The sequence below is a fragment of the Thalassophryne amazonica genome, chromosome 10 (genome assembly GCF_902500255.1).
Source record: "Thalassophryne amazonica chromosome 10, fThaAma1.1, whole genome shotgun sequence".
NCBI classification, from domain to species: Eukaryota; Metazoa; Chordata; class Actinopteri; order Batrachoidiformes; family Batrachoididae; genus Thalassophryne; species Thalassophryne amazonica.
The window spans coordinates 115,565,516-115,591,788 of NC_047112.1; the positions used below are offsets into that span (position 1 = coordinate 115,565,516).

The window sequence follows — 26,273 nt, forward strand, 5'->3', positions numbered from 1 at the left end:
TTTTGCAAAAAAGGTCGGATACTTTTCTAACAGACCTCGTACTGTATAAATTAAAAGGGTGTGCAGTCAAAAGCTCACATCACAAAATTTTTGTTATTTTGTTTGTTACAGGGATGAGAATGGGCAAAGAAAAAGGCCAGGGGCTGGTGGGCCACCGTAGGCCCCCAGGGGGGTCCAGGGGCATTGCTCCTGGTCGGGGCCCAGGGTGCAAAGCCCCCTGAAGCTCACAGGTTTTGAGCATTTTAGAGCGACTACAGAGACCTAATTTCATGAATTTCATTTTAGATTTTTTGTATGTTGGGGCACATGGAAACCTTATTGTTACAAAGCAATCTGTCTATATAGACCTTGTTTCAGTGATACCTGCCTAGTGCTATAGCATATGAACTTACTATGAATGCCTTAGCATTGGACAGATATCACTGAACTTGCCAAAACTATTCTTCAAGTGTCTTTACTTAGGGACCCTTCACACATAACATGATTGAGGCCGAATGGCACACGAAGGAGGATTCAAATGGCACTCTTGAAATTTCAGCGCTGCCTTGAACGCCTTGTACAGCAATTGCCACAACCATTCGACCTCAGCACATGCACTCTACATTCGCGTGTTGCTTGCGCCAGAAACCCATTACAATGGTGGGCAAGATGAGGTCACACTGCCATCTGATCACGCTCGCAACACATATTGTGCCATACAGACCATCAGGGTTCTCGCAAGGACCATTTTAGTGCCCGGTAAATTATGTGATCACAGCACATAGCTTTGAGGGGCCCGAAGCTATACCACTAAAACATTATTGGCAAGTCTTATTTTAACTCATTTTGGGTGGTTTTAGATGCACTGAAAGCAAGAATAATAAACAAAAAAAGATCAAACTTGTTTTTTGCATGTTTCTGTTAAAGTCTAAGTTAATAAATATTGAAAATATTAAAACATTAATTTTTCATGGACATAGCATTTACTCTTCAAAAATGACACAGTATCTTTTAATCCAGTGAAGTAGGCAGTTTTTCTGTCATCCTGACAGTTTTGATTTTTTTTTCAACAATCTGAGTGGGATTGCATTACTTTTTCTTTTTAAACAACCTAATTGCCTTGTTTGAACAAGAGCTGAAACTAGACTGATTTGTCAAACCTGCCGTTTCAAATGAAAAACTTTTTTCACTGTGCCCCTCTTCCTCTCCATCCGTCGTCCTCCACTCTGTCTCTCCATCCCCCTCTCTTTCTGATCACTCACATCTGCTGTTTTTCAAACTCAAGAGTTTTTTTGGAAACATGAAGCCTTTTAATGATAAAATAAACTGTAAATTTCTGAATATCATCAGATACAGAAGGACTTCTGGATTATTTAATGTAAAATTTTCATGGCTGTTTTTTTTCTTCAGTTCAGAGTGGAGCAAAGACGCAGTTTTCAGCTGCTGCCGTTCACTGTGGCCACAGAACACACTGACTCTCTGATCTCTGGTGTTTGTGATTTGATACAAAGAAAATGAGAAATCTATTTCTTATTACTTTAATTATTGGTTTAAAATCACAAAACTATGACTCTATAAGCTTGAAATATGATCGAATTGGTACATTTTCAGCAACATTTCAGTACATTTTTCAGAAATTCTGTGCTGGGTAGCATAGCATAATTTGAGCCCAAGAGCTGGGTGGAAATTTGCAGTACCGGGCGGGGCCACCATGGCTAGAACCCCTCTCAACACGCCACTGCGATGCACATGTGTCGGCATGCTTCCCTGAGGTGTTACAAAAATAAAAACATATCACCTTGGCAATGCCTTCACCAGTGCCTCACTGTGCACTGCAGACGCTGTAAGCCTGGCTGCCCCATGTGAATATATCCATCTGATCATATGCTCAGCTGGTGATCCAAATGTCACATCCTCCACATCAGAGTCCACATGCCACGCGCTGGACAGCTGGACAATAATATTCGCCAATTCTGGGGTTTTTTTTTTTGCCCTTTGTCAACTGGTTTCTGCCTCTTTTGCCCAACTTTGTGTTATGTGTGAAGGGGCCCTTAACCTGCAATGAGCTCTGAAATATACTGGAACTTAATTTAAGTATGTGTAACTCATTTAAAGAGGTTTAGAGTAAAAACTGAAGGAAATCAATTGTAAGGGCCCCTTCACACATAATACGATTGAAGCCGACTGGCACACAAAGGAGGAATCACATGCCACTCGTGCCTCGAACACCTCGTACAGCTGTTGCTGTTGTTGGAAATGCATAAAAACACAGTGAGGAAATTAAGTATTTGAACACCGTGCAATTTTGCAAGTTCTCCCACTTACAAATCATGGAGGGGTCTGAAATTTTCATCTTAGGTGCATGTCCACTGTGAGACATAATCTAAAAAAAAAAAAAAAAAAAAACGGAAATCACAATGTATGATTTGTTTTTATAATTTATTTGTATGTTACTGCTGCAAATAAGTATTTGAACACCTGTGAAAATCAATATTAAAATTTGGTACAGTAGCCTTTGTTTGCAATTACAGAGGTCAAACGTTTCCTGTAGTTCTTCATCAAGTTTTCACACACTGCAGCAGGGATTTTGGTCCACTCCTCCATACAGATCTTTCAGATTTGGAGTTTCACCTCCCTCCAAAGATTTTCTATTGAGTTCAGGTCTGGAGACTGGCCAGGCCACTCCAGGACCTTGAAATGCTTCTTACGGAGCACCTCCTTAGTTGCCCTGGCTGTGTGTTTGGGGTCATTGTCATGCTGGAAGACCCAGCCATAACCCATCTTCAATGCTCTTACTGAGGGAAGGAGGTTGTTTGCCAAAATCTTACATGACCCCATCCAACCTCCCTTCAATACGGTGTAGTCATCCTGTCCCCTTTGTAGAAGAGCACCCCCAGAGTATGATGTTTCCCCCCCCCCCGTGCTTCATGGTTCAGATGGTTTTCTTGGGGTTATTCTCATCCTCTAAACATGGTAAGTGGAGTTGATTCCAAAAAGCTCTATTCTGGTCTCATCTGACCACATGACCTTCTCCCATGCCTCCTCTGGATCATCCAGATGGTCACTGGTGAACTTCAAACGGGCCTGGACATGTGCTGGCTTGAGCAGGGGGACCTTGCTGCCCTGCAGGATTTTAAACCATGACAGCATCATGTGTTACTAATGTAATCTTTGTGACTGTGGTCCCAGCTCTCTTCAGGACATTGACCAGGTCCTCTTGTGTAGTTCTGAGCTTTCTCAGAATCATACTTAACCCATAAAGTGAGATCTTGCATGGAATCCCAGACCAAGGGAGGTTGACAGTCATCTTGTGTTTCTTCCACTTTCTAATAAATAATCATAACAGTTGTCTTCTACCAAGCTGCTTGCCTGTTGTCCTGTAGTCCATCCCAGCCTTGTGCAGGTCTACATTTTTGTCCCTGGTGTCCTTAGACAGCTCTTTGGTCTTGGCTATGGTGGACAGGTTGAAGTGTGATTGACTTGGTTGTGTGAACAGGTGCATTTTATACAGGTAACAAGTTCAAACAGGTGCAGTTACTACAGGTAAAGAGTGCAGAATAAGAGGGCTTCTTAATGAAAAATTAACAGGTCTGTGAGAGACAGAATTCTTGCTGGTTGGTAGGTGTTCAAATACTTATTTGCAGCAGTAACATACAAATAAATAAAACAAATACATTGTGATTTTGGGATATTTTTTTTTTTTTTAGATTATGTCTCTCACAGTGGACATGCACCTAACATGAAAATTTCAGACCCCTCCATGATTTCAAACTTGCAAAACCGCAGGGTGTTCAAATATTTATTTTCCTCACTGTATATCGCCTTTGCAAAGGGCTGGAGCGACCGCACAGCGTGCACATCAGCAGACTGTGACAAGAGAAAAGGACCGTCTGATCATGTGCACACTCACCTGCCGACCTGAATGTCGTGTCACCCACGTCAGCTATGGTCCATATGACGCCGTGTCCTTTGACGCGCCACTCGCTGGACATGTGGGGCCAGCTGGGCACGTGCGCAGGGCCGGCTGGACACATGGGGCCAGCAGATGTGGACATGATAAGAGCACACTGCTTCATTCATGTCATTTTATGACTTGACGTCTATGACCATGGGTCATATACAGAGGAACAGAAGAATCATACTTGTATTATCTGCTCACTAAGAGGGATTAAATATAAGAATTAAATATTACAAATTGTGTTGCAGTGTTTTGCGCTCATGCACAAAACTGTCACCGCTGTATCGTGCATGCCTGTCCGACCATGTCCCTCCCGACAGCAGGTGGAATGTTTCATGGCTCCCCATTTCGGATTTTGTTTACGGATTTCCGCCCAGGTTCTGCTTCTTTCATCCAACTTTGTGTTATGTGTGAAGAGGGGTCCTAAGGCCTGAAGAAAGTTTCTGTTGGAAGTAATTTAGCCACAAGGTGTGTTGACTTTTTAAATACTTGAAAGACACAGATTTAGTACTGCTATAATGAACTGATGCAGAAGGTGACAGCAATGCAACAACAAGGATGCCGGCTGCCGTTATACGCCGAAGAAGAAGGGTTTGTTTTTCTCCACAGAGGAACCCAGAAGGATGTGACTGAAAAAACTAAACTTTAAAAGACCACCTAAAAATTTATACATGTGCTCTTTTCATTTTGTTGATATAAAGCCCACAGAATAGCGCCTTAGTTTGTGGCTGGGATATAACAGGCCACCAGAGAAGCTAACAAGGACCGTCAGCAGCATCACCAGATCAGGTATAATTTCATATGTCTGGAGGACAAATCATTGTCATATTAATCATTAGCAACAACATGTATTATCCTTTTCTGAAGAGTTAAAATTTAAAATGCGTCAGCATGAACCTAAAAATGCCATAAAATGTTCAACAATACAGTATTTTAATCTTAATTTAATATTGTAGCTGTTATTATATTATTATTTTGTGCAAATATTTGCTCATTTTGAAATGAATGCCTGCAACGCATTTCAAAAAAGCTGGGACAGTGACACCTGTTTAGAAACAGGTCAGTGTCAAGATTGGGTATAAAAGGAGCATCCCTAAAAGGTTCAGCCGTTCACAAGCAAAGATGGACTGAGGATCACACTTAATAATCAGAAGATTCAGAAAATCTGGAGAACTTTCAACACGTAAGCGGCAAGGCTGAAAACCAACACTGAATGCCCGTGACCTCTGATCCCTCAGGCGGCACTGCATTAAATCAAATCAAATCAATTTTATTTATATAGCGCCAAATCACAGTTGCCCCAAGGCGCTTTATATTGTAAGGCAAAAGCCATACAATAATTACAGAAAAACCCCAACGGTCAAAACGACCCCCTGTAAGCAAGCACTTGGCGACAGTGGGAAGGAAACCTCCCTTTTAACAGGAAGAAACCTCCAGCAGAACGAGGCTCAGGGAGGGGCAGTCTTCTGCTGGGACTGGTTGGGGCTGAGGGAAAGAACCAGGAAAAAGACATGCTGTGGAGGGGAGCAGAGATCAATCACTAATGATTAAATGCAGAGTGGTGCATACAGAGCAAAAAGAGAATGAAACACTCAGTGCATCATGGGAACCCCAATGCAGTCTAAGTCCATAGCAGCATAACTAAAGCCCCGTTTACACATAGACGGTAAGAGCTCCCGGACGTGTCCCGGAAGAGTTTTTGGCCATCTTAAGGATCTAACTCCGTTGCTAGGGGGCGTGGGTTAGTTCCGGCTTTACCGGGAATCGTCGAAAAAATTATTCAACATGTCGAATAATTCCGGAAGCGCTCCTGGAGAATTCGCGTGACGACGGAGACAACGCGAACAACTGCGTTTGATACTTTTTAATCGCCGTTTCATCCTGCCCCTTCCTGTAGTGCCGCAGTTTACACTGCCGTAATTGGCGGCCGGCGTTGTATCCCTAGCCAACGGCGTGTAAAATGGCTACAGAGGCAGACAAAATGGCGGCGCTAGCGGACAGTACGCCGTTCTAAACGCCACCGCGTTCCAAACAGCTGATGGGCGGCGGTCAGTATAAAAACGCTAGCGCGCTGCATGCAGGCCTCTCACTCGCGGCCAGCTCCAGATATTTTTGCAGTATGCCTCCTAAAAGAAAGTTGGCAGCGGCAAGGACAAGAAGGAGGAAATCAAGAGGTCTGGTTCAGAAGCAGAGGGGAGGCCTGTGGTGGAGAAGGAGCAACACGTTGAGGAGGGGGACAGGAAGGAGAAGAAAAGGCTGAGGATGATCTCCCTCCCCCTGCAGTGACAGAAGCATGTATTCCTGCTGCTTCAGCCTATTATACTCTGGGGGCGGTGCCTATATGCAAATGATCCTGGAGTAACGCAGGATTTGCCTGGATAAAAACCTGGGTATTAACCAGCGGTACACAGGACATTATCGGCGGCAGCAGAACACCGCCGTTCTCGCGCGTCTTAACCTGTGATTGTAAAGGATAGAACTGGGTATTAACCCCCATTGCCTGATGTGTACCGGATGCTACGGCGTCAAAACGCTGCTTTATTCAGCGGATTGAGCGGCGTTTTATCCGCGTATTTGCGGATAGTACGGCCCCTTTCCACTGCAAAAACAGCTGGAACTACCGCGAAATTCGGTCTACGTACTACCCGCCGACAAAACCGTCTATGTGTAAACGGGGCTTAAGGGATGGTTCAGGGTCACCTGATCCAGCCCTAACTATAAGCTTCAGTAAAAAGGAAAGCTTTAAGCCTAATGGTAAACGTAGAGAGGGTGTCTGTCTCCCTAATCCGAATTGGGAGCTGGTTCCACAGGAGAGGAGTCTGAAAGCTGAAGGCTCTGCCTCCCATTCTACTCTTACAAACCCTAGGAACTACAAGTAAGCCTGCAGTCAGAGCGAAGCATTCTATTGGGGTGATATGGTACTATGAGGTCCCTAAGATAAGATGGGACCTAATTATTCAAAACCTTATAAGTAAGAAGAAGAATTTTAAATTCTATTCTGGAATTAACAGGAAGCCAATGAAGAGAGGCCAATATAGGTGAGATATGCTCTCTCCTAGTCACTGTCAGTACTCTAGCTGCAGCATTTTGAATTAACTGAAGGCTTTTCAGGGAACTTTTAGGACAACCTGATAATAATGAATTACAATAGTCCAGCCTAGAGGAGATAAATGCATGAATTAGCTTTTCAGCATCACTTTGAGACAAGACCTTTCTAATTTTAGCGATATTGCGCAAATGCAAGAAAGCAGTCCTACATATTTGCTTAATATGCGCATTGAAGGACATATCCTGATCAAAAATGACTCCAAGATTTCTCACAGTATTACTGGAGGTCAGGGTAATGCCATCCAGAGTAAGGATCTGGTTAGACACCATGTTTCTAAGATTTGTGGGACCAAGTACAATAACTTCAGTTTTATCTGAATTTAAAAGCAGGAAATTAGAGGTCATCCATGTCTTTATGTCTGAAAGACATTCCTGCAGTAAAAACCGACATCATTGTGTAAAGGATCTTACCGCAGGAACACTTCAGAAAACCACTGTCAGTTAACACAGTTCGTCGCTACATCTAACAAGTGCAAGTTAAAACTCCACCATGCAAAGTGAAAGCCAAACATCAACAACATCCAGAAACACCACCGCCTTCTCTGGGCCTGAGCTCATTTGAAACGGACAGACACAAAGTGGAAAAGTGTGCTGTGGTCTGATGAGTCCACATTTCAAATTGTTTTTGGAAATCATGCATGTCGTGTCCTCTGGACAAAAGAGGAAAAAGACCATCCAGACTGTTACCAGTGCGAAGCTCAAAAGCCAGCATCCACTTCACATAATCACAAATCAAATCAATTTTATTTATATAGCACCAAATCACAACAAACAAACAGTCACCCCAAGGTGCTTTATATTGTAAGGCAAAAGCCATACAATAATTACAGAATCACTGTATGATTGCCTGAAAAAATTAAAGCAACATTGCCAAAAGCTTTTAAAGAGCAAGTTGCTAACACAACCTGTGCAACTGACTGCATTGAGACACTTTTCAAAAAGCAAAGCAAAAAACCTGTATTCAAGAAGTGAGTCAAACAGTCACTATTATGCAAATAACAGTTAAGTATTTAGGGGCTGTTCACCCCTCTGGAATAATCATGTTTATTTCTTACGGTTATGGTGGAAAATGTGACATGTACAGAATACAGATAATGTTTCTTTTTTTTTTTTAAGATTTGGAACATACATTGAAATTGTATTCAAAACACTGTTTTCACTGTAACAATAAGAAAACAACTAAAAGTGTCTTATTTCCATGCTTTATTTTCCATCACACACTGCTCTTTTGTTGTCTGTAACACACATTATACCTGTTAAGTGATGACTGTATTTTTTTTAAGAAATTCAGATATTTGGGGCAGAGCAGAACCTTCTTTGCCACAAATTCATCCACTAATTGTTGGAAGGAGGTGTCCAGATAACCAGCTGCAGGCTCATCAGTGTCAACTGGACCTGGAGGGATGCAAAATATGGCTTAGAGTTTATCTTTATGAAGGCTCACATGTATATTGTTACATATATTATAATTAACTACAGTGACCCACCTGGAGATTTGCCTTGACCTGCGTTGCATGAACACCTGCTGTTTGTACAACCCCAGTTCCACTGAAGTTGGGACATAAAGTGTAAATAAAAACAGAATACAATGATTTGCAAATCCTCTTCAACCTATATTCAATTGAATACACCACAAAGACAAGATATTTAATGTTCAAACTGATAAACTTTGTTTTTCTGTAAATATTTGCTCATTTTGAAATGGATGCCTGCAACACATTTCAAAAAAGCTGGGACAGTGGTATGTTTACCACTGTGTTACATCACCTTTCCTTCTAACAACACTCAATTGCCAGGTGAGTGTGCACATGATGGTACAGCTCTTGGCACAGCCTGCTGATGTGCGCGCTTGTGCGGTCGCTCCAGCCCTTTGTTTTTATTTACATTTCACACATCCCAACTTCATTGGAATTGGGGTTGTATTTCACCTGATGCTGAAACTCAAACCCAGACTCGGTGATGTGGGATTTTAAAACTCCTGCTGGCGTCTGTCTGCCTTTAGGTAAATAAGTTGTGTTCCAAGACCTCTTAACAGAACTGGAGCGATCTTACTACTGTGCAGGTCCTGAAGCGCCTCAGAGCTTTTGTAGATTGTTCATTGCCTCCCGACTGCAGCAAGAGCTAACTAGCTAAAAATGCTACTGTATGTTATCTTAGGCCACTTCATGTCGTCCTCCCACCTCTCTATATTTGTAGACAGCTAATGTCTCATTTGAGCTGTTACAGCTGCTGTTTATGTCTCTAAGCCTTGTAGAAAGTGGATTTACGCCAACAGTTTTATATATGCCGGTTCATACCATAAGTCTCACCCGTAATTCAATCAAAGCCCCATGGGGGCTCGAAATAAGGTGGATAGGATAATTCTGTGAAAATGCTTAATGTCTGTGCCTGATAAAAGGTTACTTTATATCACTAAAATGACACGATAAACTGCATTTTCCATTTATTCCAGGTACTGGTTTTCTGCATTAGTGTTTGAATTAACAGTTTGAGAAATACAGTACACAAAAACAGGAAGTATCAGTGAGTGGGGTAAGCATTCCCACAATACTGCAGTACAATGGTTATTGAATGCCCTAAATGTATTACTGACAGCACAAGCAACCATATGAAAAGTGTGTGGAGAATTAAATTTACCATCCACAGATCTGACTTTGGTAACACCGAAAGGTTGCATCAAACACACGCTGCACCAGGCAGCAATAAACATGATCAAATATTCAGACCCAAATTAAAGAGTATTAGACTGATGGAGAAGTCACAAAACTGGACCACAATATTCTCCATTCACCCCGTCACACTCAGGTGGCACTTAGTGTCACACGCACACTCAGCTCTACACCATCTGTCACACTTTACCTCCCACACCTAACAGCCAGTCCTCCAAAAATCAGTTTGAGGCTATCCACCTTATTCCTTGTCCCCATGAGACCTTGCATGAATTATGGTTGAGACGTCTGGTGTCGCCAACCTAACGGTCCACCCTGCCTTGCTGCGGACGCGTCGTTAGCCAAGGTTCACAGATTATCACCTCGTTTCTGTCCAAACTGCACTCCAGTCATCTCTCAGCTACAGATAACTGAAGCTTTTATACAAGAATCATTTCCACATAAATTCAGCATTATTTCATAAAAGACAGTTAAAGCAATCGGAGCGCCAAGGCTGCACGAGCTGCTAGCTGACGGATTTACTGCGCATGGGTCATTTCAAAGCATCGAGTTACACCTCATTTCTGCTTAAAACTGACTTTAAAATGATTTAAGAGGTTTTAGTTTGTCATCTGATGGTTAACAATCCCATTAATCCATTTGATCACTTTGGGTGAAGAGAATCAGACTCAGATGAGCTGCTGTGGTCCCAAATGACACATACGCAGTAGAGGCAGGCAAACTGATTGTTGGGGGGACCGTTCGGTCTGCGACATCGGTATGAACTAGAACTGGCGTTTGTTTGCATGTTAACTGTTTACGCTAATCCACTTTATACGAGGGTTAGAGACAAACAGCAGTTGTCACAGCTCAAGACGTTACAATCCCGCAGTCTACAAATACAGAAAGGTGGGAGCATGACATGAAGAAGTGGCCCAAGATAACATCTGGTAGCATTTTTAGCTACTGTCTTAGCTCTTGCTTCAGATGGGGATGCAGTGAACAATCTGAAAAGCATCGTACCTGTATAGTAATAAGGTTGGCCCGTTCTGTTAAAAGAGGTCTTGGGACAACGCATTTACCTTAAGGCAGACGTAGAGCTCAGCCAAATCCTTAAAGTCCCTCAACACAGAGCCTGGGTTTGAGTTTCAGCATGAGGTGAAATACAAACAACTTAATGTGTGTTACAGACCACAAAGGAGCACTGTGTGAAGGAAAAAAGAAGGATGGAAATAAGACACTTTCAGTTGTTTATTTTTCTTTGTTACAAAGAAAAGTCTTCAAAACATGTTCCAAAAAAAAAAAAAAAAAAGACATTATCCATGTTATGTACATGTCACTGCATTTTCTATTTTCCACCAAAAGTGTCAGAAATAAACTTGATTATTCCAGAGGGAGAAGCAGCCACGAAATACTTAACTGTTATTTGCGTCACAGTGACTGTGTGACTCACTTCTTGAATCCATGTTTTTTTTTTTTTTTTGCTTTTTGTAAAACGGTCTCTGTGCAGTCAGACAGGTTGTGTTCGTAAAGTGCTCTTTAAAAGCTTATGGCAATGTTGCTTTGATCGTTTCATGAGGCAACCACACAATAAGATTCTTCATGTGTTCACACGTCTACCCACAGTCCCACTGTCTTGCTGTGACCTGACCATGTGATATTTTAAAATCGTGTGCCAAATCAGCCATGACAAATTTTTGTCTTAGTTTGATCAAAGTCATTAGAAATTGGGCCACAACTAGCATTGATGGGGCAAATGGTTGTAGGCAGGATACAAGTGTTTGAAATTCTGTGAGTGGAATCCCTGCATACAGACAGGAGTCTGCACCACTGAGATACAGTCAGCTACAGGGTGTGGAGGTCCTGGTGGTGGTGGGTGCATTTCACACATGATGGTGTGAGCCTCCATACCTGGGTCTGACAGGATGACTTACGTGCTGCAAACAAGCTCCTCCTCCTGATCTATCCAAAATGAGATCTTGTTCATCTGAGGGCAGCAATACAGAACACGATTGTCAAGAAGTGATGCATTAGGGTTTTCATTACAGCACTTTTACGACACATTAACCTTCCATCAACCCCCTACTTCCCACTGGTAACATCAAAACCAAGGGAGAATCTGGTACATAGTGTTCAGAATAATAGTAGTGCTATGTGACTAAAAAGATTAATCCAGGTTTTGAGTATATTTCTTATTGTTACATGGGAAACAAGGTACCAGTAGATTCAGTAGATTCTCACAAATCCAACAAGACCAAGCATTCATGATATGCACACTCTTAAGGCTATGAAATTGGGCTATTAGTAAAAAAAAAAGTAGAAAAGGGGGTGTTCACAATAATAGTAGTGTGGCATTCAGTCAGTGAGTTTGGCAATTTTGTGGAACAAACAGGTGTGAATCAGGTGTCCCCTATTTAAGGATGAAGCCAGCACCTGTTGAACATGCTTTTCTCTTTGAAAGCCTGAGGAAAATGGGACGTTCAAGACATTGTTCAGAAGAACAACGTAGTTTGATTAAAATGCTGATTGGAGAGGGGAAAACATACGCAGGTGCAAAAAATTATAGGTTGTTCATCTGCAATGATCTCCAATGCTTTAAAATGGAAAAAAAAAAAAAAAAAAAACAGACGCGTGGAAGAAAACGGAAAACAATTATCAAAATGGATGTTTCTGTGTCGGCTCTCAGTTGTCCAGGTGGTTTCCATAGTAGAGAAGCTTGACTCTTCGACTGGACTGGGTTGCTTGACGTGAGGACGTTTTGCTTCAAATCGCAGAAGCTTCCTCAGCTAAAATTCTTGCTCTGGTAGCCTGACTTCTGTCTTGACTCTTGTAGAGGAGAATAAACAGAAGCCTCTTGGTAGGAGGGATCTGGTTAGGTTTAAAACTCCAGCTTTTGCAGCTTCTGTTTACGTCCAGCAACCCAGTCCAGTCAAAGAGTTAACCTTCTCTACCATCAAAATGGATAGAAGAATAACCAGAATGGCAAAGGCTCACCCACTGATCAGCTCCAGGATGATCAAAGACAGTCTGGAGTTACCTGTAAGTGCTGTGACAGAAGACGCCTGTGCAAGAATCCCCCGCAAAGTCGCTCTGTTAAATAAAAGACATGTGCAGAAGAGGTTACAATTTGCCAAAGAACACATCAACTGGTCTAAAGAGAAATAGAGGAATATTTTGTGGACTGATGTGAGTAAAATTGTTCTTTTTGGGTCCAAGGGCCGCAGACAATTTGTGAGACGACCCCCAAACTCTGAATTCAAGCCACAGTTCACAGTGAAGCATGGTGGTGCAAGCATCATAATATGGGCATGTTTCTCCTACTATGGTGTTGGGCCTATATATCACATACCTGGTAAGAGTGTGCATATCATGAATGCTTGGTCTTGTGACAATCTACTGGTACCTTGTTTCCCCATGTAACAATAAGAAATATACTCAAAACCTGGATTAATCTTTTTACTCTCATAACACTACTATTATTCTGAACACTACTGTATATGCTCCTAAATGCAAAACAATTCTTCCCTTTTGGGCAATAGAGGTTTCATCTCATCTCATGTTATCTTTAAGCAGGACCTTGTGAGACAGCGAGAGATGGAACTGTTTGGGTTCAGCGACAAATTGAGGACTTCAGCACCGTTCAGCCAACGCAGACAACCCAGAGAGTCAGCAATGCAGGACTGATGGAGATTGCAAGACGCAAAGTGACTAGTCGCTTGCAAAGCTTCCTTTGTCTATTTGACATCAGCATGCTGAGGACCATCATAGACTGCACAGTACACAAAGCCCGCAAAACAAACCCTGACTGGAGCACAAGTGTCTACGAGCTGATGGCATTCATCGCTGTTTTATTCTTCAGAGGAGTGACTGGCAGAACCAGTGCCATGCATGACTGCTGGTCAAAATGCTTCGGCATTCCAGAAATCATGTTCACAATGTCCCGAGACCGATATGAAGAGTTGATGCGCTGTTTATGCTTCCATATCAAGGACACCGTTTGGAATGCATGCAGATTAACAAATTTGCTGCCATTTCAGACATCTGGGGCGCTTTGTTCAGAACTGTGTGCTGTCGTACAACCCAGGGCAACACAACAGTTGAACAGTCATTTCCAACAAAGGTCCGATGTCCTTTTCTGCAATACACTGCATCTAAACCGGACAAGTTTGGAATAAAGTTTTGGATTGCAGCAGACTTGGACACTAAGTACATGTGCAATGCCATTCCTTACTTAGGAAAAGACCCCAGCCGTGCCATAGGAGAGCAACTTGCAGACAATGTTGTGACAAGGCTTATGGAACCATTTTTGGACAGAGGCAGAACTGTCACTGAACAGTTTTTTCACATTGTTGTCTCTGGCCATCAGGCTTCTACAACGCAACACAACTCTGCTTGGCACAATAAACAAAATTCAACGGGAAGTTCCAGAGCAGGTAAAAACACCAGAGAACGTGAGGAGTTTTCAACACAGGTGTTCACTTCTGGCAGTGCCCTGCTAACAGTTTATGCAGCTAAAAAGAAAAATGTGGGTCTTCTCAGCGCGCTGCATAAGAAAGTGGAGCTTGAAGACGATTTGCGCTGAAGACCAAATGTAATTGTAGACTACAACCATTTGAAATGTGGTGTTGATGTGCTGGATCAAAAACTGTGTGCTTACATAGTGTGCATAGGAACACGGAGATGGCCTATAGCTGTCCCTTACCAAAAAGTAGTATATCCAAGTATGTTTCAAGTATACTTCTAGTTTACTTTTTATATACTTATCAGTACTGTTTTTTGGTAAGGGGTCTTCTACAACATCCTGGACACTGCTGCTGCTAATGCACATGTACAGGATCAAAGGAGTCGAGGCCAAAGTCCCAGCATAAGCTTGCAATTGAACTGAGAAATACACACATGCAGGAACGCGCACTGGAAAGAGAGAGAGAGGAGGCACTACGTGAAATGAGAAGAGTTTCTGAAGGGAAAACAACATGCCAAGTGCATCAGAGTTGCAACAGAAATCGCAGTACAGAGAAGTGTGCCATTTGCCACAAGTACACCTGTCGGAAATGTAGGAAAGGATCTCCATTTGTGTCAAAATTGCAAGAAAAACTAAAAAACAGAACACTGTACATAGAACTCAATCTGTTGACTGTGCTCAGAAATGGTTTATCAATGTGATTTCTCTTGAATATTTTTATGTGTGAAATTAATGTTTTTTTCACTGAACTCCTTTGTTTGGTCTATCCTTCCTTTTAGCCCAGGGATGCCCAACCCTGGTCCTCAAGACTTGTGAGCCTACATGTCACCCTCATTCAACACAGTCTGAGTGGGGCAAGGGAGCAGGTACTGATCTAATATGCAACTCAAAGGAACCAGTCAATTGGGTGATCACCACAACACTAATTTGAGAGGGGGAGAAGGGCCTTGCAGCAGTGGCAGAAAGTTCTAGGCATTCTAGTGTTAGAGCAAGTCAAATTTTGTATATTCTGGTGAATTTTAAAGAGTATGAAGTCCTCTGAAACAAATAAAAATCACTTCAGAGTGTGAAGTAAAAACAATTTTGATTATGGGGGTTTGGGGTGCTCCCCCAGACATTTTTTAAAAGAGCAAGTCAAATTTTGTATATTCTAGTGAATGAGTATGAAGCCCTCAAACAAATAAGTCACTTCAAACTGTCAAGTAAAAATTCTTTGTCTTCCGTAGTATTTTGATCAGTTCTAATCTGGTGAATGCACCAAATGGGTGCTGTGTCGCTGTACAGTCAATAAAATACAAAATTAGGGCCTAAAGCAACTGACAACATTGTTCTGCTGTGCACAAAGTAACACTGTCACCAGTTTTGAAAACACATGCGCACTGAGAAACTCAAAACTGGCTTATTCACATTTAGTCTGTAAAATGCTCTCACTCAAAACAAACTAGGGCTGCAACTATTATTTTAGTAATCGATTAATCTTTGTTTTTTACTTCCATGTGAGTTTTGCCATCATTTCTTTGAGTTATTAAAAGGCCTTTGTCACACATCATCAACATTTGACCTTGTAATAAAGTTATGATGTTATATTCTCATCAAAAACATACCTGGAGTAATGTTTGTTTTTATTTTGCACATACATACATCACCGACACACCACAAAGAGATTTCCATCAGGTTTCACCCAATTATGAGCATTTTTAGATGCCTACAGCAACTCTCTCAACCACTGACAACATATTACAGCAAGAGTCCACTAAAGTATTTTAAAGGCCTGACTAAAGTGTAATATGTGATCTTTAATAAGTTATTTTCATGAAAAAAGACACAAACGTGCAGTTTACTGCATTTTATTTTTTCTTGTGTAAAAACACATCTTAGATGTGGTTTGACCGAAACAAATTGTCATTAAACTTAAAACAGGCATGAAATGTAGGTGTAAGAGTCACTAGGTGTTCACAGGAAACAGTTATTTCTATATTTATGTTCATTGTTAGTTGGTTTTACCTTTTCTGTTGTGTTTTATCAGGTTCTTTTTGTCTGTTTTTCTAAAATTGTATTGTAGCAATATTAGTTATTACTTTTGTTGTTGTTAGGGGGTGGTGGCCAAGTGGTTAATGCGCTTGGTTTCAGTGCAGAAGGTTCCGGGTTCAAATTCCACCCCTGCCACATTTATCCATGTAATGTGGAGTTGCGTCAGGAAGGGCATCTGGTGTACAACCTGTGCCAATTAAACATGCAGATCCACCTTGGATTTGCTGTGGCGACCCCGAGTGCAGACAAGGGAGCAGCTGAAGGGACTTTTGTTTTTTTTATTATTTTTGTTAATATATAAATTTAAAAAATTACAATTCGTAATACATTTGACTTTTACGACAACAAACGCTGAGCCATTAATTATTATACAGAAAACAGCACACAAACTGTGCTGAGATGCAAACAGCTTAATGCTAACTTTAACATTGAAAACGCCATACATGCTAACATGTTAGCGTCTGTCCCGTTTTTAAGTTATAAAATACAACTGTTTAAGACCATAACAGGTCGGTTTAATATAAAAAGAAAAAATGTAAATATTACTCATACATATGCTCTTTAGGGTTTTAGCAGGGGAAAGTAAGATAAAAGCGAAATAATACAACAAACCATTGAAGCAGTGAGTCGAATCATTACTTCATTGTGTAGCGGGATGAAAGTCCCGGGTCCCAATTGAAAAGACGTTCCCGCTAGCTTGGCTAACGGGGAGTTCCCCTTTGGCTGACCTTGTAGAGGGAACGGTCTTTTGGTGCGAGCCGCGTGGGTTCGATCCCCCACCGTCGTCCCGGCCACGAAGGTCCTGCTGCTTCAATCGGTTCAAAGCACAGCTTGGGGAAGGTCTGCCAATGTTCTCACAAAGACAGGGAGGAGAAGGACTGTGGCTCATGGCAAACAGTAAACAGAGCTGAGAGGAAGGAAAATTCACAGTCCCTTCCTCCGCATTGCTGCTGCTTTGATTAGCACAGAATGGGATGTTGCTTTGACAGTCGGCCCCAAAACATGCATGACACCACGTGCATACGCATATGTGTGGTTAAATTTTCCAAATGACGGAAATCAGTCGTGGTGATGGAGAACTTTAACCTATGATCTATTCCAAGCACTTTGTTGGTGAAGCTGGGCCAAGTACTGTGCATCAGGAGTTCCGGACCTTATTCTAGCCACGTTTCTCGGAGCAGATGCTACATGTCTAAAAGAGAGACTATCATTTTGGTATTTTCTCTAAAGTTATCAGTGGTATAGCGCTCGTAGGGGTAGCCGTCGCCCCAATTATTGCGCCTGAAACATGCACGTTTCATATGCAAATGGCCATAATGTTGTTGAACATTTAAAGCTATATATAATACCGTGACTATTTTTGCCCACGGTTGTCATACAGTCCAAATCTCATACCGGCCCATGCGTGACAGATTTTGAACATTTCAAAATTTGCTTTGCACACCCGCACAAAGCCGCGCACAGTTTACAACAGTGTGTGACAAGTTTATGCTCCTGCACAGTAAAGTGCATGCCTGAATCAAATTTGTGCAAGTGTATAGACGCCTTAACAGCAGCATGGAGTCGACAAACAAGAAAACTATTCATCACATTAATGACAGCAGTGTCTGTGGCGTGATGAGCCCTGAACGATTACTTAAAAAAAATAGTAATAAAAATGTTCAAAATATGTGAAATAACTATTTACACACTGCCTCTTCCAAGCATTTTAGATAAACAGGACAAGTTAGAGATAGGCCTGTAATTTCCCCAGCACTCCAGATTCAAACTGGACGAATGAAGTACTTATCATGGAAAGCTAAAATCTAGGTCAGAACTGTACCCACAGTAAGTAACAAATTATTGAGTCGCAGTTTGGCTCTACTAGAGGACAGAAAGCTTAGTAGGAATCACGTCAACAAAATACACTGTACTCTTACAACCCCAATTCCAATGAAGTTGGATCGTTGTGTAAAATGTAAATATAAACAGAATATAATGATTTTCAAATCCTCTTCAACCTATATTCAGTTGAATACACCACAAAGACAAGATATTTAATGTTCAAACTGATAAACTTTATTGTTTTTGTGCAAATATTTGCTCATTTTGAAATGGATGCCTGCAACACGTTTGAAAAAAGCTGGGACAGTGGTATGTTTCCCACTGTGTTACATCACCTTTCCTTCTAACAACACAAGTGTTTGGGAACTGAGGACACTAATTGTTGAAGCTTTGTAGGTGGAATTCTTTCCCATTCTTGCTTGATGTACGACTTCAGTTGTTCAACAGTCCGGGGTCTCCGTTGTCGTATTTTGCACTTCATAATGCGCCACATATTTTCAATGGGCGACAGGTCTGGACTGTAGGTAGGCCAGTCTAGTACCCGCACTCTTACTATGAAGCCACGCTGTTGTAACATGTGCAGAACGTGGCTTGGCATTGTCTTGCTGAAATAAGCAGGGACGTCCCTGAAAAAGACGTTGCTTGGATGGCAGCATGTGTTGCTCCAAAACCTGGATGTACCTTTCAGCATTGATGGTGCCATCACAGATGTGTAAGTTGTCCATGCCATGGGCACTAACACACCCCCATACTATCACAGATGCTGGCTTTTAAACTTAACACTGGTAACAATTTTAACAATTATTCTGGGTACAGTCGATTTTAAACTTATCACAGAATACAGTAAGATGTAAAATTTTCCTCTTGTTCAAAGGACACGACGTCCATGATTTCTAAAAACAATTTGAAATGTGGACTCAGACCACAGCACACTTTTCCCACTTTGTGTCTGTCCATTTTAAATGAGCTCAGGTCCAGAGAAGGCGGCGAGGTTTCTGGATGTTGTTGATGTTTGACTTTCACTTTGCATGGTAGAGTTTTAACTTGCGCTTGTAGATGTAGCGACGAACTGGGTTAACTGACAATGGTTTTCTGAAGTGTTCCTGAGCCCACACGGTGAGATCCTTTACACAATGATGTCAGTTTTTAATGCAGTGCCGCCTGAGGGATCAAAGGTCACGGGGGTTCAGTGTTGGTTTTCAGCTTTGCCGCTTACATGTAGAAAGTTATCCAGACTCTCTGAATCTTCTGATTATTAAGTGTGATCCTCACCCCGTCTTTGCTTGTGAACAGCTGAGACTTTTGGGGATGCTCCTTTTATACCCAATCTTGACACTAACCTGTTTCCAAACAGGTGTTCTTTGAGCATTCATCAACTTTCCAAGTCTTTTGTTGCCACTGAACATTGTTCAGGAAAGATTTACAATTGTCAATATTGTCTTTTATATTTAATTTTTCCAGAGAACGCTTTCTCTCTGGTCACCACAAGACCTCTTTTTTACCTTTATGTTGTATAATGATTGCATGGACTGGTCCTTCACTGATAGTAATTCACATCTGTTTAAAGTTTAACACAACAGCATCTCCATTCTAGCAGAATGACTTCTGTGTCAAAGAGGAGGGCTGTCATTCAAACCTCACTCTTCAGAAACGACCAATCACAACAGAGCCAGTGCTGACCTGGTTCCCTCCCCATAGTGTCATAAGGTTTGTGCGACAGCAGAAATCAACTTCGAGAGGGTGTGGGCGCCTTGGAGAGTGGTGTCAATTCAGAACATGGCGCCATTTTGGGTCTAACTGTGCTGACTACTGAATGGACCTTTAACATTTTTTTTTTAAATCATTTAACCATATACAGCAACACATCCAGGTGCTATCAACATAAATACTAAGATAGTTAAGCTATCAAGTGTACAATTTACGATGATTTATTTAAAGCCTGATTTATGCAGCTGCTGCTCTTTAAGTCTGTGTCACGCAATGACGTGTGACAGTTTTTAAAGTTCTCTGTATTATGGACTAATCTGACCCTCAAGTTTTTCCTTTCAACAATCATCAGCTCCAAATCAAAAGGTAAGAAACAATTGTCTTTTACCGACTTTGTGCTGTAAATGTGATACGGACTTTTCTGATCCATTTATCAGCATGCGCACTATATATGGCAGATGAAGGGTTAAAAGCAGAAAAGTGTCAAATCACAGCCTTTTGTGTCTGACTTAACAGGTGCACGTCAGGCTGCGGGTCCGAGTCTGAACACCGTTTGAAAAAACTAAACGGTCAGACTTTTAATCACAAACTATTCATCTCCCACTTTCCACAAATCAGCAAGTGTCAGAACTGAACTTTAATTTGTACCTCTGCACGTCCAGACCGCTCGGAGTTTTTAAATGGAAATACGTTGCCATTGGACGGGACATTTTATCCGATGTCAGTGAAAAATCCGCTATACAAAATCCATTATATACAATGTTTATTACATGGAAAATACAAAGACTTTAGGACTTTTTTGTCCAGTGACTGAATATCTGGTTTATACGGTGACGGTTTAGTTGAGTTTTACTGTACATGAGACTGAACAATAAATTTACATACCTCAAATCTTTGATATCATTTTCCATCCCACACAGCTGACGTTATTTTACCAAATTCTTCTGTGCAGATCTGAAGGGAATCTGTAGATCTTGAAGCCCTTGTTGTGTCTATTTGTGCCTCCAAATACACAGCAACCCATCATTTTCAGCAAATAAATAAATAAAACAGCTGGATTTACATGCAGACACTAACCGCCAATGCTATTTTTGCCCCAAGATGGCACCATGAGTCACGCGATAGATTTTTTGTTTCGACTCGTCATGTCGCCACTTTCTCTAATAAAGGCACTCTAGCAGCACCTTTTCCCTCGCTTAAAGAACAGTTTCCTCTGAGTGCGTGCACACAAAGATGCAAACACAGTTAATATCTACACGTGTGAAATAATATAATACGCCCGAATGCATTTTTTTTTTTTTAAAGTGCAGTTTTGACACCAACCTGATGCTATAATTTTAACACCGTGCCAAACAAGAATCTTTGATTATTTGCATGTTTGTTAATTAAATTTGACTAATAAGCCATCTTGGCATCAGAGACAGCCTGTTTAAAACTGGCCAAGCAAATTAGAAAACCCCAAACTTAAAGCTTCATCCAGACAGTCAGTAAACCAGCATATCTTCATTGTCCTTTTCTGTATTACAGTTTTGACAGGTGTAATGGAGTCCAACTAACCTAAAAGTACAAAACTGAGGTTATCAATAAAACTGACGAAAGAGTTCTGTCCTGAAAGTGATTCTAGTACCCTAGGAAATCTAGTGCCAAACACTTCATGTTTAACATCTACAGTCGATGATGCCACCAGAGACATCAAGAGAACAGGATAATACAAATTTGATTAAAAAAAAAGATCAGAAATAGCAGGTGTGAGAGAAGACACTGCAACAGCCACAATGCTAATCACTTGAGACGCACTCGGGCCCAGTGTGTTTCCTTTACTATGAGTGGGACACAAACTAAATCCGACTCCGTATACCCAGCAATGCTGAAAAACCTTTAAGAAAATCACAAGGGTTGTTATAGTGTGTGTATCACTCACAAATAAAGTGTCAAATGAGCTGATCTAATATATAAAGCTGACCGTGTGTGTGTGCTATGCACAGCCACAGTAATTAACCAATCAACACTAAACTTGGTATGGTGACTGGGGGCACCCTCATTGGGCCCTTAGTTTGAAAGAGCGCGTGTGCAAACACACACACACAGTCAGCCTTATATAGGCTTTGAAGGATTATGTCAAAACTAATTCATGGATTCTCACCAAGTTTTCGCCACGCACACATATTCAGGGATGAGATTGGCAAATTCGATTTTCAGAGGAAAATAAGCCAGGGTCCAGGGGGTCAAAGCATTTTTGCTAAAATGATATTAAAAAGCTACTATGCCAGGTGTTCATATCTATAATTCAAACTGTAAACCCTTACTAAGACCATCTACTGTACATGTGTATTTTTGTGACCAAAATATTTTTCATAACTAGACTTACTTGATTTTCAGCATGGCACACTTGTCAACAAACACATGTATATGTATATCCTCAAATATATGTATAATCCAATGTTCTATGTCCATTGAACTGTCAGAAAATATAAGGTTTATACGAGGTCTGTTAGAAAAGTATCCGACCTTTATTTTTTGCAAAAACCATATGGATTTGAATCACGTGTGATTGCATCAGCCAAGCTTGAACCTTCGTGTGCATGTGTGAGTTTTTTCATGCCTGTCGGTTGCGTCATTCGCCTGTGAGCAGGCTTTGTGTGAGCAGTGGTCCACCCCTCTCGTCGGATTTTTATTGCGAATAAAATGTCTGAACAATTTGGATCTTTGCTGCATCAATTTTTTTACAGAAACTGAGAGACCTCCAGGTGGACACCATTCGGAAAATTCAGATGGCTTTCAGGGATGATTTTATGGGGATTACACAGATTAAGGAGTGTTCCAGCTGGTTTAAAGACCGCCCACAGCGTCTGAGAGCGCGGCGCACTCTGAGCGCTGATCGACAGGCTGACCCGGGACGTCGTCTGACTTCCACAAAAAAAGGCAGAAGGCGTGGACATCAGCACTTTTTCGGCACATTCCACTGTTACAGGAGTTTTTTTTCATGGAAAGGAGCGGAGGGATGCGCCACCATGCCACGGCACAAAGCCACCTCCGTGTTGGTCTCACAGGACGGCTTTCAGATGGCTTTCGGTTGCTTTTCAGTCGTGTGATTAGCCGAGAAACTGTGCATGAGCTGGACATGCCCCAACATGTCCTGTGAAGCTTCATCACGGTGTTGCTTTGCGCCATGTGGAAACATCCTGACGCCTGGAATTCCTCCGCACGTCTGTCTCAATGTGCCGAAAAAGTGCTGATGTCCACGTCTTCCGCAATTTCTGTGCTAGTCAGACGACGTCCCGGATCAACACAGCGTCCAGTTTTGAAATGAACGGCACATTCCACTGTTAAAGGAGTTTGTCACGGAAAGACAGTCGCGGTGGAGCTGCATGGCGCAAAGCAATGCCGTGATGAAGCCTCACAGGACATGTTGTGGCATGTCCAGGCTCATCCACAATTTCTCAGATAGTCACACGACTGAAAAGCCACCGAAAGCTGTCTGAAAGCCATCTGAAAGCCGTCCTGAGAGACGGACACGGAGGTGGTTTTGTGCCGCGCCATGAGCAGCACGGTGCATCCCTCCGCTCCTCTTTCCATGAAAAAAAAAAAAAAAAAAGACTCCTGTAACAGTGGAATGTGCCGAAAAAGTGCACGCCTTCTGCCTTTTTTGTGGAAGTCAGACGACATCCCGGATCAACAAAGCCTTCACGTTGGAAATGATCTGGTTGTGTCAGCCTGTCGATAAGCGCTCGGAGTGCGCCGCGCTCTCAGATGCTGTGGGCGGTCTTTAAAAGTTATAAAATACATCAACTGTTTCAGAAGACCATAACAGGTCGGCTTAACATAAAAAAAGGTAACTAATTCTCAGACGTATGCTCTATAGGGTTTTAGCGGGGGAAAATTAAGCGAAAGAAAGAAAGAATAAATGAAGCAATAGCTCGAAGCACTGTTTCAATCGGCGAACCACTGCTTCGATTGGTTCAAGGTTCAAAGCAAAGCCGCGCTGCAGAAAAGTTGATTACGGACCCGCTGCAGGGTCTGTAATCAATGTAGACAAATGATCATTTTCCTGACAAACACCCCCAAAAATAACAGCTACTCTGAAGGACCGATACCCGAAAGGAACCGGTTCTCGATACCCATCCATAATCACGCATGAGATGATTCGGGGCAGAGGCGTCAGGCCTCCTCAATAACTGCTGCAACCTGTTACCACGCCTTACAATTAATGGCACGTGTTGCTGGAGAATTATCAGGAACCATTACACACGGACAAGAATAATGTTCCACGTTGTTGTGTGTGTAACAGCACATCGTTAAGTTCTGTCATTTTGTGAATGAGGAGAATTGTCTCCACACACACCCCCATATTCATCCAACCGTCAGTTGCTGAACAATTCAGATCACTCCAGTTTGCTCCTCAAAATCTAGATTAATCCACAGGAGAAGAACTTAGTGACTGCATGCTTAGTTGGGCTCTGTGCCATGGAATGGTGCAGAGAGAAGGAGGAGACTGAGAACCAGATGTGTGGCTCCACGCGGCTCTTGTCTCGCTCATTTTCCCAAACAGGGACAGCAGCACAGCAGCAGGTGGAACACCTGCAGGAGCGCAGTGAGGACCACTGGAACGAAACTGTTAGCCGACGTGGCATCACTGTACCCCTTCAGCATACTGCAGCAATGGAACTGAATGTGGTGCAGCAGGGTTTAATTGTGTGCACATCAGAGAAGAACACTGTCACACTCTATTAATAAAGACGGCTCAACACACTTAATTGCAACCTCCACAACATGAGGTAAAATGAGGGTGGTGCATAACATTTGTGGAAGATTTTTTGATAGCCAAAAAACATGCTCCACGAAAATCACAAATATCACGCACCAACACTCACTATTAAGAAAGCTATTCAGATTAGTTAAGTCACGTTAAGAATGTCAGGAATGTGACAAGAATGACGCAAATATGACATTCGTAACACATCTTGCCTATGTGTAAACGCACCACATTAGCACTAGATTCAGCATGAATGAGTTTCTCAAATCTCACGCTCCAGCTTACCTCCACTTGTGAGAAAGAACACATGATACATGAACTGCTCCACTTGAGGCAGCAACTCACCCTGATCTAGATGGGACAATCAACCCTTTTCTGACAGAACCATGGTCTCAGATTTGGAGATGCCGATTCAGCCTAGTGCTCAGAGTTCGCTGTCTGATGAAGTCAATGGAACCACATCATCCGTAAACAGCAGAGATGTAATTCTGGGCTCACCAAACTGGCCACCCACCAGTCCCTGACTGCACCTTGAAATCTTGTCCATGAAAATCACATCCAGGATTGGTGACAGCCATGGTAGAATCCAACACCCCCTGCGAACAGGTCTGATGTGAGGCAGAGAATGTGTACACAACTTCTGCTTTGGTCACAGAAACTAAATCATACATTGCAGTGGTCCCAGTATGGCATAGTCCCATAGCATACCACATAGGAAACATCAAGGGATGCAGGCCTTGGCCTTTTCCAAATCTATAAAACACATTTAGAATAGCTGGATATATTCCTACCCAAGGCCACTCTAATACCTGTGCAAGGATAGAGCTAGTTCACCATTCCATGACCAGGATGGAACCCGCATTGCTCCTCCTGAATTGAGGTTGGCAATGTTGTATTTCATATATTTTCCACCCTGCCACTTACAAAGATGTTTTGTTTTAAATAAACATCAGATGTCAGAGGTGCCCAAATTCTCAAAGGGCCATAAATTAATTAGGATGGGGTCCATAGGCCAAAATCACCTACTGGCAGAGGGATTCTCGGACACAAAAAGCAGCTCAAAAATGTGGCATAGCTATGCCCGATATTATATCCACTGGCCGTTTTTGGTGCCATAAAGTCATTTGAATCAGAACAGAAAGTCACCTACTGGCAGAGGGATTCTCAGACGCTAAAAGCAGCTCAAAAACGTGGCATAGCCCGAAATTATTTCCACCGGCGCTTTTCGCCACGCAGTGGAAATAATTTCGGGCACGGTGGAAATCATTTTTGCAGTCTTGGTAATTTCCTGTGTAGGGTGGGGATGATAAACAACTTTTTTTTAAATTTGGCCTTAAGTGGCCTCATTCTGTGTATACAGAAATCTACATCAGCACATGTTTATCCTGTTTTTTCCTGTCAGTATCATGTCTGCAAAACCTTTGATCAGTCCACCCCTAAAAATAGTGAATGGTAAAATATGACAATTGTCCATAACAGTTTTCTTTTTAATTCCCCCTTGAATCGTTTTCGAATTCTCCTCTGCCCTCAAGTCCTGCTCGTGTTTTTCCTCCCAGATCTCAACACGTTTTTAAGTGCACCGTGGCCTTCCGCTGGCACCGTTAACCGTCAGGCTGTTCGCAGTGTAACGGCTCAAACAGCTGACCGTTAGTGGAATATCGTCTGTTTTTCTGTGACGTAAACGGAATGTTTTTTTTATCCTGTCGCATCATGAACATCAGCTAGCTGGCAGCTGAACAGCATTAGCGGCCAATATCCTGGCTGCAACATTAAATTAACCAGGAAGTTAGTTTGTCCAACACC

General features: G+C 42.1%; 1 protein-coding gene across 1 annotated transcript in view; it reads right to left on the reverse strand.

The window, feature by feature from the left end:
- Positions 1 to 26,273, reverse strand: part of pde6d (phosphodiesterase 6D, cGMP-specific, rod, delta) — a 162,965-nt gene that overhangs the window by 136,463 nt on the left and 229 nt on the right. The gene's annotated exons all lie outside the window — the stretch shown is intronic.